General features: G+C 38.0%; 1 long non-coding RNA gene across 1 annotated transcript; it reads left to right on the top strand.

Moving 5' to 3' along the window:
- The first annotated feature begins 3290 nt into the window (after positions 1 to 3290).
- LOC123370612 lies at positions 3291 to 20026 on the top strand. The gene is made up of 3 exons (XR_006579481.1): positions 3291 to 3377; positions 5685 to 5745; positions 19937 to 20026. It is a non-coding gene; the product is annotated as an uncharacterized LOC123370612 (long non-coding RNA).
- Positions 20027 to 20568: the final 542 nt, after the last annotated feature.

Below are 20568 nucleotides of genomic sequence, written 5' to 3'. Positions count from 1 at the left end.
GTTACCGAGGAACGGGAAAGCATGCTAAACAAAGTTTATTCTAGTTTGTCCCTTTTTCTGAAAGGATACACCTAGTTATATTGGTGTGACTCCACTGACTTCAATGGAGTTATTCTGTATTTACACCAGTGCAAGTGAGATCAGAATCAAGCTGGATGACTTTCTGTATTGTCAGAGAAACCATAACCATACTTTTCTGCACATGATAGATAAGTTATCCAGGGTTAATCTGCAAACGTTATTTAATAAAATAACTTGAGACAAAGTTCTTTTACCATAGATTTTTTCTATTTATATCTGTATATTTAGTCTATTAAGTAATACTATTTTAATATAAAATCAAATTGTTACTAAATACAAACAGGAGTACAACATAGCTATTACAAGGACATTGTTGTATTAAATATGTAGTAAAAGAGAGACATTCTATTAAATCATTACTTAAAATTTGATGCACTGAATGTCAAATAAGGAATTCCTAATTTATTTCTCCTGGATAATCTCAATGGATACTGCCTTTTCATCCTTGTAAGGATGTTTCTTGTAACTCTGATATATTTTATATTTTTATATCATTAGTCTGAATACTCCTGTCCATAACTGAAGCTGACCACACAATTTTCCAGGGGAAAATACATGTGTGCAACCACAATCATAGCTTCATACTCGTTATACTCATGTTTGTGCAGTGAAAAAAGGCACTAGATCTATGTGTGTGCATATCTACACCTGTTTTAAATGACACATCCTCCTAAGTCCGTATATGCTTTTCCACTTATGCCCAAGCACATTAATTTCCTGGTTTATACATGTACATAAAGAGAGACAGAGTTTGGAATACAAACAGATCACTATGTTACATGCAGTTATCTAGAAAAACTTTGAAATAATTTGAAGTTTCCTTTAAAACTTGCCCAGGTTTTTAATATTGTATTAATATCCATGTTAAATATAAAAATTAAATACTTTTCTAGTCATGATTTGGGACATTGACTTTAATAATTAGCTTTAATTAAACTAATGAGTGAGTTCTCCTGATGTCTTGATTTTCTTTGTATTAGATTTGTTCTTGAGTCACATAAACTGTATGTGTAGAAATAGATATAAATTTAAGCCTGTTAACATAAAATGATGGAAAAAATCTATTTCTGTTGCATACAACATAACATCATAAGTTAATTTCTTCATTAATTAATGTGGAAAGAAAGATCTGAAAAATATAGAATATTTTTAAGGTATTGAGGATAATTATTTCTCAGTACTCTAATTTTACTTAACTCTTGTTAGGATTGGGAGCAAGGTAATATTTTAAGTGCAGGTTAAGAAGATGTATAATGATTTTCAATCACTTACAGTTATAAGTAGGTGCCCTATATGTCATATTGACAATTTAAATCTCCAAAGTATAAATATGCAAGACCTTTGCCCTGTCTAAAAGCAACTAGCTGGGTAAAACCAAGGGATTTTAAATTAAGGATGAATGTGCAATTACTTTAAGGAAGCATAAAACCAAGCTCTCCATTAGGAATATATTAGCAGCTGTAAAAAATACTGTCTGTTCATTCAATTAACTCTCAACCTTGGAGGCCACAGATCATTTCATTTGTCACCACACTGATTAGGCAGCTCTACATTTTGCGAAAGCTCCCATGCCATTAGATTATTAAATCTGGCGGCTTTGTTTTCTCAGAATTATATGACTACGTTCTGTACATTAGCTAATTAAGGAAGTTAAAGATTCATATCACAGTATTTTACAAATATAGTAACAAAGTGTTATGATAAGCACATTTTGGACTATATGAAACATTTATTTTTAAATCAATGTTCACATTTTAAAAATAATTTGTCATCCTTATGGCATTATCTATCAGATGAAACATCCATCAAAAATGGTTAAGAAACATGAAAATACTAAACCATTATATCCGCGCTGTCGAAATCATACACAATCAAACCTCCTAATCTTTATAATGAACTACAAACCTTCCCTTCCCTACCATTTGTTTTACAGACCACATGTTTGAATTACACATCTTGTTCAAATAGAAAAATAGTCTTCACATATTAATTGGTTGCTGGAATTTATTCTATTCAGTGATTTAGACTTTAAAACTAATTGCAGTCTAAGGCTTTTTTGAAAATCTAGATCTTAGGAGAGCACTGTATGTTTTTCCATTAAGTCAACATTGGTACCAAAGTGCCAAAATCAACATCATTTGAATAATAATAAAATAATAATAAAAAGCCTACATGTCATAATAAAGTATATACAAAGTAATAGGTCACTCTCTTACCTTAGTCAAAGATGCCTGCTTCTGACTGAATGTAACAATTTTACTTACATCCCAGTAAACTCTTGAACAATAATCTTGTTATGTGTCTACAGCAGTTTCAAGGGGTGGGACTTTAGTGTAGTGTAATGAATTCACCAGGGAATCTTCCCTTTCAAAGAATGCTGCTGCAGACCAGGAAACCACTTTACATTTACTATCACAAGCTTTTGGATGATTAGTTTAAGATTTGGAGTGTATATGTATATTCACCAGCACACAGGGAGGAGTTGCTGAATATGTTTCCTGTATATTGAAGCTGCTACACTTTTAATAATGGGACCGAATTAAGGGCTAACAAAGAGTTAAATAAATTTTACATAATACACAGCCAATTCATGGGCAGGATGTGTATTTGATTATACGACATGTTCCCCCCCGGATCATGCTCTGGGAGGAAGTGTGGGCCACTGGTTACAGCAGAGGATTGGCAGTCAAGCGACTTGATTTCTATTTCTGATATTTTGCCATTTACATCAGCCTGTATTGGCTTTGCACCACAGTCCTTGTAGGTCTTAATAGGGAGGGAAATTGTGCAGACGTCCATCTCTTCCCTGATCCTATCCCAGCCATGCATGATTGACCCTGCTTTCATTTGTTTTTTTGTGCCTTATGGGGTCCCTTCCACTTCCTCCTTGGAGGATATTTTCTTCAGCTGAAGGAATGGAGGAGCTGACTGGCATGTTTGTTTTTGCAAATAACTTGACAATATTTGGTGAGGCCACTCAGAGCAGAGGGGTATGAGTACTAAAGTTATTACAGTCATAATTTACAATTACATTAAAATATAACTGTACAGTCATAATAATAACAATAATAATAATAATAATAGTGATTCTGTAAATCAGATACCCAGAGCCAATCAGAGCAGAGTGACTTGCACAACTGCATCATTAACTGTGCAGCATCACTTATGTGGTAAACATGTATATTAAAAGAGCTACTAAAGGAAAATCTCACATAACTTAGCCTACATGGATCTGGTAAGAGCAATGTGTTTCCTGTGGTTTAGTAGTGATTCTACTAATTCTACCTGAATAAGAGGTAAGACACTCCGACCAGGTATACACTCCATTCCAAACATTCATTTTAAATATCTGTTATTTGAAAAACAATGAGCTGTATAAAGGGCAGACACATGATGGCATCAATGGCAATCACACATATCCCCACATTTTCAGTATAAAGCTAATGAAGAAACCATGTGACATTTTTAACCCAATAACCTTAAGAGAAATAACTTCCGGTACTTTCTGCAGGTCCGTATGATGGCATTTAAATTTGTCCCTCCTAAGATCTATGATTAAAACAAATTTGAAAAATAAATAATCATTGTCAGTAACAAGACAGTGTGCTAAAGAAAAGCAATAAAGGCCAGTTACACTAAAAACCTTGTAAGGTGAAAAGTTTAAGAGAGTTAGGGGGCTCTGGGCTATAGCAGCGAATGTGTAGATGGGTGAGTGTGTGTCTAAGGGCACGTCTACATTACAGACTTAAGTCGACCTATGTTATGTCAGCTTACAGCCATCGTAGTAATTACTGCAGTGGCTGATGTCCACACTACCCTCCTTCTGTTGTTGATGCGCATCCTCACCAGGAGCACTTCCACTGACTGAATAGGGACAGTATGGGGGACCGAGAGCCAGAGCTCTTGTCTCCCCGGGCTTCTCGCCTCACTGAGCAGGGAGCCGGGTGAGTGCAACCCAGCTGGGAGCAAGGAGCCAGGGGCAGCCAGGCTCTAGCTGTCTGGCTTTCTTGTCAATTTGAGGACTCCATAATGGAGCCCTGAAGTTGACAAGACAGCCAACGGCTGATGTAAGTAATGCAGTGTCTACACAGACACTATCACCCTAACTACTCTGACATAAGCCCTACAGCTTTTGTGGAGGTGGAGTTATGATGTCAGTGTAGTAGAGCACTTACATCGGTGGGACAAGACTGTAGTGTGTACACTGATATAATTAGGTTGACATAAACTGCATTATGTTGACTTAAATGTTTAGTGTAGACCAGGCCTAAGTATTCCTCCAAGAGTCTTATTGACAATATCTATTATGGTGATTACATGGCCCCCATTAATGTAGTAACTGAGTGCATGACAACTCTTAATATATTTATCCTCACAATAGCCCTCCAAGGTGAGGAATTGCTATTATCTGCATTTTACAGATGGGGAAGTGAGGGACAGAAAAATTAAGTGATATATGCCAAGTCTCCTGAGCCCCAGGCTAGTGCCTTGACCACCCTAGTTTAGATCATCTTTCCTTTCAAGACCAACTCTAGATCACTATAAACCAGTTATTTTCTGAAGTGGAGCACTGATACGAATCTGTCACAATTATGAAAGGGACAGCTAACATTAGATATGACAAAAGGTATTTAGTATTATGATTGTTCACTTTGAACTATTTACACTGACTATGACTCACAACTATTTGGGGGATACAGACAGTAGGGTCATTTCCTATGAGTCTACTTTCCACCACGCTCCTTTGGCATAAGCTCAAGTGCTCATAATTTTTTACACAGTGTCAGGACACTCTGTCTAAAGCATTATGTTATGTTCATCACTGGGGCAGCTGAATAGGCCAGTTAGCTCAGAAATATCACCAGCCTCTTTACCATCCTGTTCCTGTATTGTATTGAAATAGTTCATCTAGACTAGTATCCTCATTTGACCTATCACAACTAACCAATGACATTCAATAAGATGAAAATTGCCCATGTAGAAGCTCAGAAAAGGCTTATACCTGGCTTACTGAAAGTTCCACTTAAACCTTATTTTGTGAGTTTAAGTGGTAGGTTGACTTTGCATGGTTCTTCTGCATAGTGGTGAATTTCTCATAGTGAAAAATCAAAATCTCACAGAGAATTGTTTGACTCTATGGACTGGTCTCAATCACATTTGTTGAATAATTTTGAATAGCAAATAAATTTGAGAAAATTGCATCCTATTTGTGGATACTCTGCAAGCAGAAAGAAATGAAATTCATCAGATAAACTAATCACTGCAAATGATTTGTTCAGCGGTTTTGCCAATGCAAGTTGTGTACCGAGTATACAAATGTGAAGCATGCTGCCATCAGAGAGAATTTTATCCAAAATATAAATGCATGAATCATTTTTATAATTGTTTTGAGTAGAAGGGAAGGCATATTTTTGCTGTTCGGGGGGAGGATTATTTGCAATATCAATAAAAAAATCTTCACTCTGTTGATAATTCTCAGGTTGATTAAATTTGGAAAGGTAACAATTTTGTTTCTCTAGTCTACTTTACAATGGAAAAAAATGCTTTCTTCATGCCACAATTAAAGTTATTGCTCTAATTTGATTGTTTCTTTCCTATTCTAGACAGAGAAGCTCACTTTGTAACCAGTGTGTTTAAGATCCTTTTACTTAGTTGTATGAAAAGGTATGCTTCATATTCGATACAGATATATATCTTGCCTAAGGTTTTTGCCTTAGTAGTCAGAACAAGTACAGTAAGGTAGCTCTCAGAAGTGAATTGTTCTGATCAACCATAAACTATTCTTACTTACGACCTTTTTTATTGCTGTGCTATACAGTGACACATGGCTTCTCCCCTAGGTCTGTGTGGTGCTTGTATTAAATTACTGTCTAACTGGTTTTCATCTACTTTCCAGATTACCCTAACAGACAATAACATTACTGTCCCAGGTCATTTTTTCTCATGTAAATACATTATATGCATTCCCCGTCTTTGTTACTGTTAGAGAGCTATTGAATTTGACAGTTACTCTTTTCCCATTTAGCAGCAGTTATGGCCCATGCATCCATTAGTGACTGACATATAGCTTTTCTTTAATTACATTATGTTGCAGCATTTTGTAGGTGGAATGTGTCCTTTGATAAGGAAAATTCAATTTAATGAAATGGTGCTTTCTGCTGAATACACATCTGATTTACTAGTACTAGCTTGGAGGAGCTGTATCCAGTAGTTAGCAAAATCTGTTCATCATCAAACAAATGCTTGGAAAAAAAAAACAATTTCATCTACATGCTGTAGATAAACAGAGATTCTAGCCTGCAAAACCAGACTGCACTAAAATGGTAACAACTGAATTTGGCACAAATACGATAGGATTATTCATATCAACATTATCCCTTTTCTCCACTTCCACTCACAAGAGAAGCCCAATAAGTATTTCCTGGGGAGACTTGCAGATCCCTTTCAGTTGTCCCCTGCTTCTCATGCACCCTCAAGGAGAAGAGTTAGAGCTACTTATCCTTTTTGCTGGAGACAACTATCTGGGAGTCATTTTCCAGCATGAGACACCAAGCCTAAACCATACTCAGTTGCTCCAGTACATGGGAGCACACAAGAGAGGATGCTGTGGAGGCAGAGTGCCCCGGAGAATAAGATACAATGCCTTGAGGAGCAGAATGGGGGCAACTGTATCTTTTGGCCAGGCTGTAGCTGCAGAGAGCCAGCTCTCACTGGCATGGAGATAGCTGGACCTGCCCATCTCTTCTGTGATGGCTAACACAGTCACCGGCATTAGCTTGGAGCATTCTTTATAGTCAGAAGACTGCAGGGCCTGCTATTGCGGCTGGCTTCTGCACAATTACTTCCTTGTAGTTTCTTACACGTTGGCATCTGCATGGGGACCAGTCAATCTCAAGTGCTCAAGAAATGCTGGGTGAAATAGATGCTTTTTCTTCATGAAATTTACAGGAAGTCATGTAAATGAATTGCAGAGCTATAGAGATGGTGAATGTTATAAATACTGTTTTTGAAAAATTCCACACTATTATACAAATATCATATGAAATACATGGCAGCATTCAGAATGAGACTTCATTTTGGATGTTGCCAACTGCCTAACCCAGTTAATGAGATTTAAGCGTAAAGACTAGATCTACACCTTTTACTATACACAATTTCCATAAAAGCAAATACTCTTTCCAATCTGTCTTATTATTTCGAGAGAAGAGTAGAAGCAGGGAATAATGAAAAAAGCAAAGAATAGACTGATCAGTGATGTATTCCTGTCTGTTCATACTGCAAAGAGTATTGCAGTGGAAAACAGTTAAAGAAATTTAACATCCCTCTTGATAAAAGCTTAGGAATATTTGTTACATTAAATGCTCACAGTCTCTTTGCATCTTCCTGCCTTTGCCACTGAGTGATGCCATTACTATAGGAGTAAGAAGTATTGGGAAAAACATTTGAAACATTCACTACAGAGAAGACAAGTTTAGGTTTATATTCTGCCCTCAGTCTACACAGAAGCCTTCATTGCCATCAAACAAATTGACTGATTGACAAGTAGAGTCTTCAGGGGCTTCCTGGAGGAAGGGGCCACACGCCCTGCAAACTTGTTATAGATGCTACTCTGCTCCAGAGCTCTACATAAATTAATGCAAACTATTTACCATGATGTAGATGGAACAACTGTTAAGCCCAAGTTTTTCAGTCATGATGAACACTGATGTTGACAGGAATGCACTTCAGAATTACGTTAGTGTGGGGATTGTCCTCACACGTTTTACTGAGGATACACTGTTCCTTCACTGGCTAAAGGAGTCACTGTTCAACTACTTGTACTGGATGTGTGGGCAGAACTTCCTACCCAGGGATGAAGTGTACTACTTCTGTTGCATCCTTAGTCCTTGCCAACGCAGGGCCCAGAGGGCCAGTATTCTGTTTTTATTGTGAACAGAATAATTAGACCTTTTATTTTCTGAAACCTTGGCACTGCAAAGAAAACAACCCAATGCACTCAGTTTAATGAGATTCTTTCTACAAAGCAGTCTGGTCTCCTGTGCCATGGAAGGAAATTCAAAGCGACTTTCCCTGTATTTAATTAAAGGTGCAATACAGATTAGTAGTCATTAAAATGGAAAGGACAGACCTTTTTTAAAAATGTAGATTGCTCAGGAAAATTAGTTTCCCTTTCTCACCAGTTCAAAGGAAAAAAGGCTTAGACTGTTAGTTTCCTAGTTCCCTGAGATAAATAAATTTAACAGAAATACTGTATTACTGTAAATACTACTTTCTGATCATGAAGCATTAGGGTAAGACTCCTTTGGTGAAAAGAGAAATGCCTTTACTCATTCATTTCCAACTCTGAATGTATTAGGTTAATTCAAAATAACTACTTTGCTGGTGCAAATATTCAGGTTAATTATAAGACATGACTCCTGCCTTTATGTCATTTTGCATTCCAACACATAATGTTCTGCCTGTGAACTAGTTCTTGTTTATTAACATTAAGCATCCCTCTCCCAACAGTTGCACACAACACAAAATGATGCTAAAACAACATGCTGTTTCTGACTTTTAAGTTCTATTTTAGGTATTTATATGGCCCCTATTACTATAGTATCTGAGCACCTCACAGTATTTAATATACTTAACCTAATTGCCCCTGAGAGGTAGGGAAGTATTCTATAATCCCTATTTTACAGATGAGGAACTGAGTCACAGAAAGACTAAGTAACTTGCCGAAGGTCACACAGGAAGCTTGTAGCAGACCAGGGAATTTAACCCTGGTCTCTCAAGCCCCAAAACAGCCCCCTAACCAAATGAAGATTGAAAATGCTAAGACAACATATTACATGTAGGTTTTACAATACAACGACATACAAGATCAGAGAAAGACTGTACATTTTGGGTTCACCTTTTAAAACAGCACCTCTCCCCTATCAAAATCTAATTGATGCACCTCCACTGTAGTGCATGAACTAGGAGATGAATAGTGAAATGATTCATTAGGGCAACTCCAGACTTAACCAACTCATTGTAAGTGGCTCCAGTAGCTTATAGTTAAGGTTGCTTTTCCATTATAAGGCCCTATTTTCAGTTGCTGATTACTTTGCCAAATTTGTAATTGTTTGGTCTGAAGTTTCCCAGACCAGTTGTCTGACTCAGATTAAATTTATTCAGTAAGTTTCAGAAAAAAAAAAGTTCATCCATTTCTGAAACAAGATGGTGGGCAGGGAATAAATTATTTTGCGCATGTTAAAAAACTTCTGACAACCTATGCACTTTGGAGAAGGGACTTGAAATTTGGCAGGGCATCACGCCAGTGCCAGGAGTGTACCTATTGCTATTCCTCTGAAAACTAACTTAGATTTGCCCAAATTATAAACCTCAAAGTCCCCTCTCCTCCCCCCCAAAACCCCAACAACAACAACAAAAAGAAAACAGTTCAAAGATGTTCAGCAGGGTGTTTGGCAGCTAAATTCTCCTAAGATTCCACCTGCATGGATTTGAGAGTGGTAGCCGGGTGAGTCGGTATCAGAAAAACAATGAAGAGTCCTTATGGCACCTTAGAGACCGACAAATTTATTTGGGCATAAGCTTTTGTGGGATATAACCCACATCATCAGATGCATGGAGTGGAAACTAGTTTGTATTCATTTGTATATAGTGTTTGACTACATGATAATGTATTTTTTTCCCCACAGGACCCCTGTTTCACTTAGTCCATAGGATGGACATGGTCTGGGGATGGATGAAGTTCTGTATCATTTGTAGTACTGGGGCAGGCAGGTCATGGCCCTCCCTTTCAACTAAGGAGGAGGAGGAACCACTAAGCCAATGCCACAATTGATTTCTGCGAACAATACATGAAAAAACAGGAGCAGGATTGAAGTCAACAGGTTAAAAAAAAATCAGGGATCCAGAGGGATATACCAAGCAGAGAATCCCCAACCACGCCCACTGTTCCTCAAAGGTGTCTGGAAGTCAGTGGACACTGCCCAGAGCTGTGATTGATAAGGGAGCAGAAACAGGCCCCACACTCACAGAGCACCTTCCCCTGCTCCAGCTTCTTTTTTGTGAAGGATGCTGTGGTCTGACTCCTGCCTCACTTGTTCCAGAAATTGGAAGGTGAGTGCAGCAGGGAACTGCAGGAAGAAAAAGGATGGTTTTATGGTAAAGGACATTGAATGTCATGGTGGAGAATTGAATTCTACCTGATGCTGGGCAAGATATTTAAACCAAACCTTTGTATGGGTGATCCATACATGTGTGTTCTTCATTTTCTGGGTATCCAACTTGAGATGTTGGGGGTCTGATTTGCAGAGCACTCATGGCTGCAGCTAAAGTCAAGCGGAGCTGTGCTTTGAACATATAAAGTGCTACTCTGAAAAATGGGACTCCAGGTTTCTCACCTTGGGCATCCAAAGTCAGTGGATACCTGTGAAACTATGTGCCTTAGTTCTTAGTGTAAAATGGCGATAATACCACCTCACAGATGTGCTGTGAAAATAAGTTCATTAATGTTTGTGATGTATTCACCCTAGAGAAAAACTGATGAGGAATTTAACAATTCTATAGTCAGAGCGAGGTTTGAATAGTATGCAGTAAATAAGGGCTAGGGTCACACCCCAAACAATGAGAATAAAAGAAAATATTGAATAGCTGCCCACCCTGAGTACCACCTGTCCCGTGTACTGAATCGGGCAGAGGTCCTGTGGAAAAAATAGTATGTATTCATGTCATTACAGATTATCATAATGCACACTCTCACAGGGCACTATAAGGTTACACAGTCCACCTGAATAGAGGCATTACCTAACTTTTGAGTGCTTGACTTGACACAAAAACATTATAAGAAAATTAAGCTTGACATTTTACATAAAATGAAGGGGCATTTTCAAGTTGCCAGCCTCTTGCTGCAGGAGAAGTGGAGTCCTGCTGTGTATGCTAGGTCTGTGCATGGTTGTCAGCATTTCAAAAGTTGTTTAAGGGACCTTTGACGTGGATTTCAGAAACCAGTCCAGTGCAGCTGTACGGGGTAGGTCTGTGACTAATATCTTTTGGAAAAAGTCAGTGACAAATCTTCAAACTGAGCAATCACTTTGTATTTTCAAGGTAATCTTGCTAAATAAAACCCTGCTTAAATGAAAGTTGAGGTAGGTTCCCATAATCAGGAAGGCACACAGCCACTGGCTTTGCAGACCATCTTTGTAGGGTCACCAACTATTTGGAAAGTCAGCATGGAGGTAAAATAGAGTCAGGCTGAAGTCAGCCATGTACGGGTGGAACCTCAAGCCTAACTGAAAAACACAAAGAGAAAAAAAGTGATCCTCTTTGTTTAAGCACATATTATTGACAGACTCGTTCAGAACAGTTACACTGTTACATGCAAAGGTGGGGCCAAAAGAGTTAACAGAATCAGAGCTAAGAACACATTGTTCATTTTTTGAAAGCAAAGCAGTCTTTTTTTTTTGTATTCATAGCCTTAGAGCTACATTATGCTTATGATCATGACACAGTCCTCCATATCAGAAATTCAAAATTGTTTGAAGATATTGGGAGAAACCCTGGCCCCACTGTAGTCAAAGGGAACTTCACCATTGATTTCAGTGGTGCCAGGATTTCACCCATTAACATGCACAATAACCTTGTGAGGTAGGTGAATAATGTCCTTTTTACTGATTGAGAAACTGAAATCAAGATAAGTTAAATGACAAGCTCATAGTTGCACACTGATTTGGTGGCAGAGCTGGGAATAGAACTGTTTATTCCAAGTCTCCTGCTCAAAACCACTGGCATATACTTCACCTTACAGGTAATGCCAAATTATTTTCTTTTCTTTCTTTCTCTTATTTCTCATGAAGAACTGAGCGAGTTACTCCACATATTTCCCCTTTGATAGTGGTAGAATTACTTCAAAACATTATAATCCTTCCTGAGCTTCCCATCTCCTGTGTGGTATCTCAGAGCTCTGCTAGTGACAGTTGGAGCAGAGAACTCTGCTTTGCTCTGAGCTTCCCTCCCAGTTTCAGCAGAAATTAGCATAACAGAAGGAGAATGGAAGCACTAGTCACATATCAGCTCTTTATTCCAGACTTAGGCTAGGCAGCTTTGTTTGTTTGTGCTTGGCATTTACGGCTAGATTCACAAAGAAACTTCTGGTGGTGATGCTGTATATTGCCACACCTAACTTGTAGGTGCCTCAAAGATCACTGGGATTTACAAAGCCTAGGCAGCCAGGCTCCCTTTACAATGAATGGGGAGAGATAGTTGCCTTTAGAATGGGATTCAGAAGAGCCAGCATGTTGGCAGTTCCTTACCCAAACTGGCCAACAGGAGGTGCCAAGCCCCACCCATTTAAGTCTGGATTGTAGACGGGCACTTCCCTTTGTTTGGGATTCTCAGTGGAAAGCCCTCTATTGGCATTAGGTGCCTACACTGTTTCAGCAGGAAGCATGGCAGGGCAGAGGAGGAGGAGTGTGACCATTGCTGGTGTCCTTACATAAAGAAAAGATGTTGATAAGTTGAGAAGAGTTCAGAAGAGAGCTACAATAATGATTCAAAGTGTATGTGAAGATCTCCCCATGATCCTCCAGTGCCTATGTGGCTGGGTGCCCTAATGCCAGGATTACCATCCCACTGTTCCTCTCTGGCCCCTAAGGACTCCACAACTGACTCTCGACACAATGATCTCTGGCAGTGGGAGGGGAAGAATTTATTTAAAAAAAATAGAACAAATACTCTGTAATAAAAGCCCCAGAACATAGTCCATTAATCAACCCAACTGCATATCCATCTTAAAAATCCCAAGACAGCTAGTCCATCAACATAGCAATACCACACTCCAGCATCTTCCCCTACAGATTGTCTTCAGTCCTCTCCTGTTGTTCCTCTTAACTGGCCAAACTGGGACCAGCTTATTTGGTGGGGGTGAAGGGGCTGGATCTTCTTTATTTAAAGGGGCCAGCCACCCTGTGACAGTCTGAAAAACCCACCTAACAGTGACAGGATAAAGAAGCTTAATCTATTTAGTTTATCCAAGAGATGAATTGATCACAGTCTTGTAGCCATGGGGGAGGGGGAATTTCTGCTTATAGAGAGCTCTTTAATTTTTCAGACAAAAGTATAACACAATCCAATAATTTGAAACTGAAGCTAGACAAATTCAGAGTAGAAATTTCTGGAAATAATTAACTACACAAGGCAATGTTATAGGGTCTATGGATGTTTTTGAGTAGTCTGTATTAGATTACATTTAAAAAAAAACCAGTTCTTATTGGACCACTCTATTAGGCTTTTAACTGATTTTTCTCATGTAAATATCATTTTAGATTAATCTATACATGTTTTTAATCCCTTTTTATGGGATTAAAACACATGGGATTTGATATTAAAACATACTGAAAAAATATTTGCAAAAGTTCTGCTTGGGAAGAGTATTCACAATTCCCAGTGCTCACTGTGCATTACTTTCCATAAGTAGGTCCAAGAGTTAATTTTTACTTTTTAGCAGGAAGCTTTTTTCCCCTCCTTTTCATAGAAATGTAACTTTGAGAAGAGAAGGGATCTTTTTGCCTTCAATTAGTTTGTGGTGTGTGTGTGTGTGGGGGGGTGGATTTAAAACAAATAAATTTCACAGCATATAGTAAGAGAGGCAGTCTCTTAGACAAGCTGTAGCCAAGCCATTTAGGGCTTTACAGGCCAGGTACTTCGGTGGTACTGAAGGAGTTGATTCTGGCCCGTAAGCCCCTAAATGGTTTTGAACCAACCTGCCTCAGAAATCATCTGTCTGCCTGTGTGATCCTACCACAGTTGAAACCAGCAAAGGTTACTGAAGCTGGTATATAAAGCCCTGATTCAGCAAGGTATGTAAGCACATACCTAAGCTTAAGCATGTAGGTAATCTTGTTGATTTCAATGGGACTATTCACATGCTTAATTTAGGTTTAATTTATAGAACTCACTGAACTGGGACCTAAGAGAGGAGTCTCCTTGCAGGGTGCTCTCCACAAGGGACACTAGCCTTTGCAATTCATTCTCCAAGCCCTTGGTTGGAACTAGCCTGAATTAGTCTGTTCTAGGACAGTCTGCAAAGTCCATTCATTTAAGCAGGCATTTAAGGAGGGCTGAGGGCCCGGGGGTAAGTAGTGAGGAGGTCTAGATTTTTAATTCTTGCCCTTCTGTGCTTTTCTCCTCCCCCTTCCCAACATATTAGTCACAGAATAGTCACAAGAGTTAAATCTCAGAGCTACCCTGGAATTATGTTCTCTTGTTTTATGCAGCCAGCATGTCATATACAATGTTTTAATGTGTGACTGGCAAATGCAATTTGGTCATTTGTCACAAATGCCACATACAACATCTGATTAACACTGTTTCCAGAGTTGCAATCTGAATTCAGTGAGGCACCCAGGCTATATAGCCTTTGGTGTAGTTTCCCAGCTTGCTTTAGAGTTTTAATGTTATACGTTTGCCATAAAATATTCCCCTCTCTATTCCATTAATGGTGGATTAATCTAAACAGTAACAGGGTACTCTTGTTCTGGAATAAGGGTATCCATACATGGAATTATTCAAGAACAGCTGCTGCACTTTAAATTTACACCCTACCTTATGCTGCATTTACTTTCAAGTGGAGACAAATCCTTTGGCAGATGCTTGTACAATGCATTTATTCTCTGCTGGAAGTGTGCTGAAGATCAGATTCTCAGCTGTGCTTGGTGCAAGACTGGACGGGTACAAAGGTGGCTTAAGCAAGTTTTGTGCTGGGGCCATCCAGCAGCAAGGGACTGATACAATGTAGAGATACATGGACTATTCTCCTTCTTCCCTGGTTACATCCCGTCGCATGCTGGGGTGTAATCCAGACCAGTGAAGGGTTGTGTCTCCACCAGTCCCACAACCATGGGTGCCTCACAATGATTTGGTGTTGTAGTTCCCAACCTGGGCCACTCACAACCAGCATGCAGGTCATGCCCTGAGACGGAGTGGCTGTGTGTGTTAGCCAGCCTTGGTTCAGCTGCTCTGACCCCAGCAACCTGTATATAGTCCTATAGCACAAGTCTGGCTTCCACTAATATTAGCAGAAAGAATGTACAGTACACAATTGTCATTATTTTCTTGTGATTAACAAGGTACCAAAATGTTGGAAATAGCAATTTCATATTTGGCATATAATTTTCTGCCTGGGAACTAACATGTCTGTAAAATTATGTTTCTGATTGTGCATACGAGATGCCTTAGTCATGCCAGGAAATTGCTAATTTTACATACGGGAAGAAAATTAACAAACAAAAGAAACACCGCTAGCAGGTAGCTTGGCAGGAACATAAATTGCCTCCATGTAGATTGGAAAGCTGTCACAGGATGCTCACTTACCAAGTAGGCAAATATGAGGCATAGCATAGAGATGATTATTTTGTGACTGGAGAAAAGACAAACCAGAGTATAGGTCTTTAAACAAAGATGTCTCCACTGAAGGAAAAGGAAGATTTCAGGGTACAGGAAACAGTGGTCTTAGGCAGAAGACAAAAGGGACCACAAAACTGAACAAAATTCTACACTGATCTATATCCCTGCATCCCCATTCACTTCAGTAGGGTTATACTGGGTGTATGTCAGTGAAAAAATTGCTCCATTGTGTTTACTAGAAGTTTTGGACTAGGTATAATAGAGGTTAATTGCTAATAATGGGTTTTCAAATGTGCCCAATTAGAATGTATACCTGTTTAATGGTATCTAGCACTGCATTTTGAAGGTTATAAGGGGAGTGCTACTAGCAACATGAAATGAAAATAATCTATATAAATCTGAATGAAAAGAAATTAGTTGTTTTGGTGAATTTGTGAAACAGTGGAGAAGAGAAACAAGCTTCAACAGTATATTTGTGCCATAAGTGAAAAGTAGATGTCACACAAAAATACTCTTGCAGCAAATATGAAATTTGTTCTTTATTTCATAGTAAGGCCAAAAGGCAAATTTCATTTACTACTAGACTCCTTTTCAGCAGTGCTCGCACTCAAAGGAAGAACTCAGAGACAGTGGGAAAATGTTTGAGAGGTTCCCAGGTGTAACATTTTAAAAAGAAAAAAAAATGTTTCTAGAAATAACAAAGGTATCTATTCATTTATTTCATATAAACCTTACTTTGCCATTTTATTATAAACAAACATTTATAGTTATTGCAGTGAATGGTTTATTTATACAAAAATATTGTTTATTTAAAGAAATATATTTTTTAAAGATTAATTGCAATAAGTGGTAGAAATACATAGATAATTAATATTTACAATTTTGCCTTTGCACACACATAACAAATTCAGTGTTTAAGACAGTCCCTAGGCTAAGTAGACTAACATATACAATATATGGATGCTTTTGAAAATTGCAGTAGATGCCTATCTGCATCTTTAAACAACTAAATACTTTAAAAATCTGGCCCTAAATCTTTGCGTAAAATCAGTTTCTCATGATTCAAATGGGGGTAATAGTACTATCTTTCTCCTATGCTTTCTCTGCCTTGTCTATTCAAATTGCATGCTCTCTGGAGAAGAAGAGGCTCTGTGTGCCTATACAGTGCCTAGCATAATGGAGCCATGATCGTTACTGCAATACAAATAAAGCATAATTAATAGAAACATGTTAAACAAAACCCATCTTTGTCTTCAGAACAAGAGAATGATTAGCACTGGTTGGAAAGTTTGCAATCAAACAGTTTTCCATGCCAAAAATCCACGTGTTTAACAGGAAAATGTTGATTTCAGTGAAATTTCCTTAAAAACACAAACCAAAATGAAGCATTTTGATAGTGACAATACTGGAAAGGAGCATTTCAGTTTTTCATTTAAAAAACATGTGTTTTGAAATTAAATTTCTTAAAGGCAAAATGGAATGAAATATTTTAGTTTGATCAAAAACAAACTATTTTGATTGACCCCAAACATTTTTTTAAAAAATTCAGTTTCACTGAGAATTTCAATTTTTATTTTTTGGCCAAGTTGTGGAATGTTTGGCTCCCACCCAGTTCTAATAATGATATGGGGCTTAACTGCCCACGAGATCTGTGCGTGGAAGGAATCCTCCCTATGTCAATCTCACTGCTCCATACAGTATGCCTCCTAGGCTGTCAAGCATGCCTGCGAGGGGAGCTCTCAAGTGATCGCGGGAGAATGAGAGCAAGGTCAGTGGAACACTGGTCAGTTCTCCCATCTACCCCATGGAAATGTAATTCAGCTAGAAATTGTATTACCGATCTGCTGAGCTTCCTTCTCAGTGAGGAACTCTGGTAGAAGGGGATCACAGGGGCATCTGATCCCAGGGGAACCCTAGCAGAGTGAGCTGTGATTTCAGGAGGATGAGGTGGCTCACCAGGGCCTCCGAGCCAGAGTCTCTGGGCGGATAGCCCTGGACCCTTACAGATTTGAATGGATTTGCAGAGTTTAGGGGCCAGACTTACAGCATGTTCCAGGGAGGGAAGACCACACCCCCTGAAAGAATATGGGAGAAGATCAGGGGGATTTAACTCTCTCCAATGGATTTTCCCCAGGGAAAAAGGCTTGTAATTTGGAATCTTCCTTGCAGTAGAGAAATAATCTCATATTAAATAAAATCAATAGGAAGTTTCTCATTGCAAGAAAACCTCTGAGAATAGGATTGGGCTTTTCAGATGCAATTGTCAGTGTTCTCATTGTAGTAAATTTAATGAGTAAATAATACCAATATACTTGCCAGGGTTTCATTTTAGGATGATTAATGTTTTTCTGGTTTTGTTTCACACCACGTCACTAGGGAAATTGAACTAGAAATATAGATCCGGATTCTTCTCTCACTCACACCAGTTTTATTCCTCAGGAATTACTCCTGATTTACAACAGTGTAATAAGAGGACAGGTCAAGCTTTCTTGAAGTGTAAGTTTAGGATTTTGTAGCAGAATCCTACAACAAGCAGCAGTTACAAAATAAAAATAATAATAATAAAAATCACAGATTACAGGGGACAAGGGGTACAGGATAGACAACATGAAGGGGGGAAAAGGGAAGAAAATGTGCAGAAAGTAATATAAATATTTGTGTTTAGATGATAAAGTTTGCAATAAGTTTGATTCAGCATATGTTTGTCCTGCATTCAGGTTTTGTTTGATTTTCTAATTATCAGTGGCTCAGAGGCTTATGCTGTGAACATACATCTGGACTTTGTCCATTCAGCTGCTTTTTATTTTATTTTATTTTTTTATTTTGCCCTTCTATTTAAGGATGTATATTCCAAATTTATTTTCACATAGTGCTGTACATTTCTTTCATTCCCCAAGGGAGACATTGCTGCCAGATGGTATTTGCATGCACATATCATGCCTCAATTTCAATAGTTTTTCACAACATTTTGAATGTTAGACAAAGTTTAATATATCATACTACTTAGTTTTGAGTGCTTCAAATCTTTTTGAAAATGTAAGGAGAAGCATGAAGCTATTGGACTGTTCCTGTTTGTTTTTTAAATAAAAGTTGTTAAAAGAGAAGAGGACAGCATGGTTACAGTTTGGGGGTTGGTGTGTAGATAGTAGTGCTTATGTTTCCAGAGTCATTCATAATAGCAATCTTAGCTCTCTTGTTGTGTCCTTTAGCCCTGATCCCGATTTGGAATCATCTCTTTTAGAGAGAATAGGTAGGACATCCTAACATATTCTAAAGTCTTCCTTGAGCAGAAACTGCCAAGGTTTGTGGTCCCAACAATAAAAAGATAATAATGCTTGGGATATTTGTTTTTGAACTCTAGTCTTGCCACATAGCCTGAAAAGAATTTGAACATATCTAAAGCTTTAGATAAATATCCAAGAACTATTACATAGTATTAATTGCTTCACTTAGCACATCTTAAAACTTACATTCCTTGTCAACAAACGTTTTATGTGAACATTTGTGAAGATAATCATTCTGGCTGCCTCCAAGTATTTAGCAGCGCTGCAAATTTTACCCTTGAAGAGAAAAAGAGCTTGTTTTAGATTGACAAAAAAGGAATACTGTTGTGATGATTTCCCAGAGTAGTCAGCTGTTGGAATCTGTTTATTTTTGTCTTATGTCTTGTTGCTACGTGCACCCTCCCCTCTATTCCTATTAGGTCACTTTTTCAGTTTTCTACAACAAACAACCTCCTCATTTGAGAAAATGCAAAAGAAATTAATTATTTTGAATATTAATGAAAACAGTCTGTACAATAACATTGCACAGTTTAATAGGATCCAGGTGTAATGAGTTCTGCTGCTTTTTAAAAAGGAAAATAAGCCCTCTTCATTTTTCTTCATGATATTTGTCTTTTTCTAAGATCAGGCCTGCAAGACTCAGATAATGGCCTGCCACTTTGCTCACACTGCTAATGTATTTCAATAGGATATCAGTAATCTTCTGATGGAATTTTTATAACATAGATTCGTCTTAAGAGGGGCACTCAAAATAGTGTATCCCATTAAAGATATTATACTCTGTGTACAATGGTTAAGGCAAATGGTTTAACCTACGTTCTCTACACAGAGCATAATAATTAATATCAAAACACTGGGATAAGCTTCAAAACACTGTTTCAGTTTCTCTGAAAAGAGTCATTATGACAATGATAATTAATTTTTTTTACATACAGTGTCAAAACAATATCTGGGAATCAAACTCAGGTGTTCCTATATTACCTTGAATAATTTTGCCCTAATACCTGCTTACAGTAGAAGCAAATATTTGACTACCATTGCAACACAGTAACCACCACTATCTTCCATTCTAAGTGTAGCAGACAACATGAAATAGGCACCTATTGTTTTTACCAGCATGGTGTAAGGATATTTCATTATTGTGGTGTACTGAGGTTTGTTTCCTGGTCCTTTTGCAGACTAAGATGCGCTGTAGGAAAGCCTGCCATCAGTGTCATTCTGAAAAGAACCAGCCTAGAAGATAGTGGGATGAGTTGTTTCTCTCTGCCATAGAAGCAGCCTGTTTTGTCTCTCCCAGTTTTGGGGTTCTTGTGTGTTATAGTTCTGAATTCCAAGAAAGAAAGTAGTTACATTGCAACCTGCCAGCAAGAGTATTTATTTTGTTATCTAATGTCTCGTTGTGTATTCTGTGTATGCTGTGAACATAATAAATATATTTCTACAGGGAGACTACATCAATAGGATATAGTGGCAAATGTCTCTGTAATTAGAGTATAATGCACATATTCTGGTAAGAGATATCTATTTTCTGGTCCCAGATGAAGGATACGTAATGTTGTGCCCCTGTTAGATGGCAAGGAAGTGTCAATTTCTACTAAGTAGTGACTGTCATAGTTAGCATTTGGATTATGGTTTTCATTCTCAACACACTAGATGAATTTAATCCTCACAACATTCCTATTAGGTAGGTACAATGGTTGACATTAAAACATGAGTATTATACAAAAGCTACTGCAGAGTGATTTCTGAGATTGACACTGTTCCTAAGGACATGTTAGTTTAATGTTACTCTTATATCTTCATTTTTTTT

This window comes from Mauremys mutica, chromosome 5 (genome assembly GCF_020497125.1).
Source record: "Mauremys mutica isolate MM-2020 ecotype Southern chromosome 5, ASM2049712v1, whole genome shotgun sequence".
Taxonomy (NCBI): Eukaryota; Metazoa; Chordata; order Testudines; family Geoemydidae; genus Mauremys; species Mauremys mutica.
This window is presented reverse-complemented; position numbering and strand designations above follow the sequence as displayed.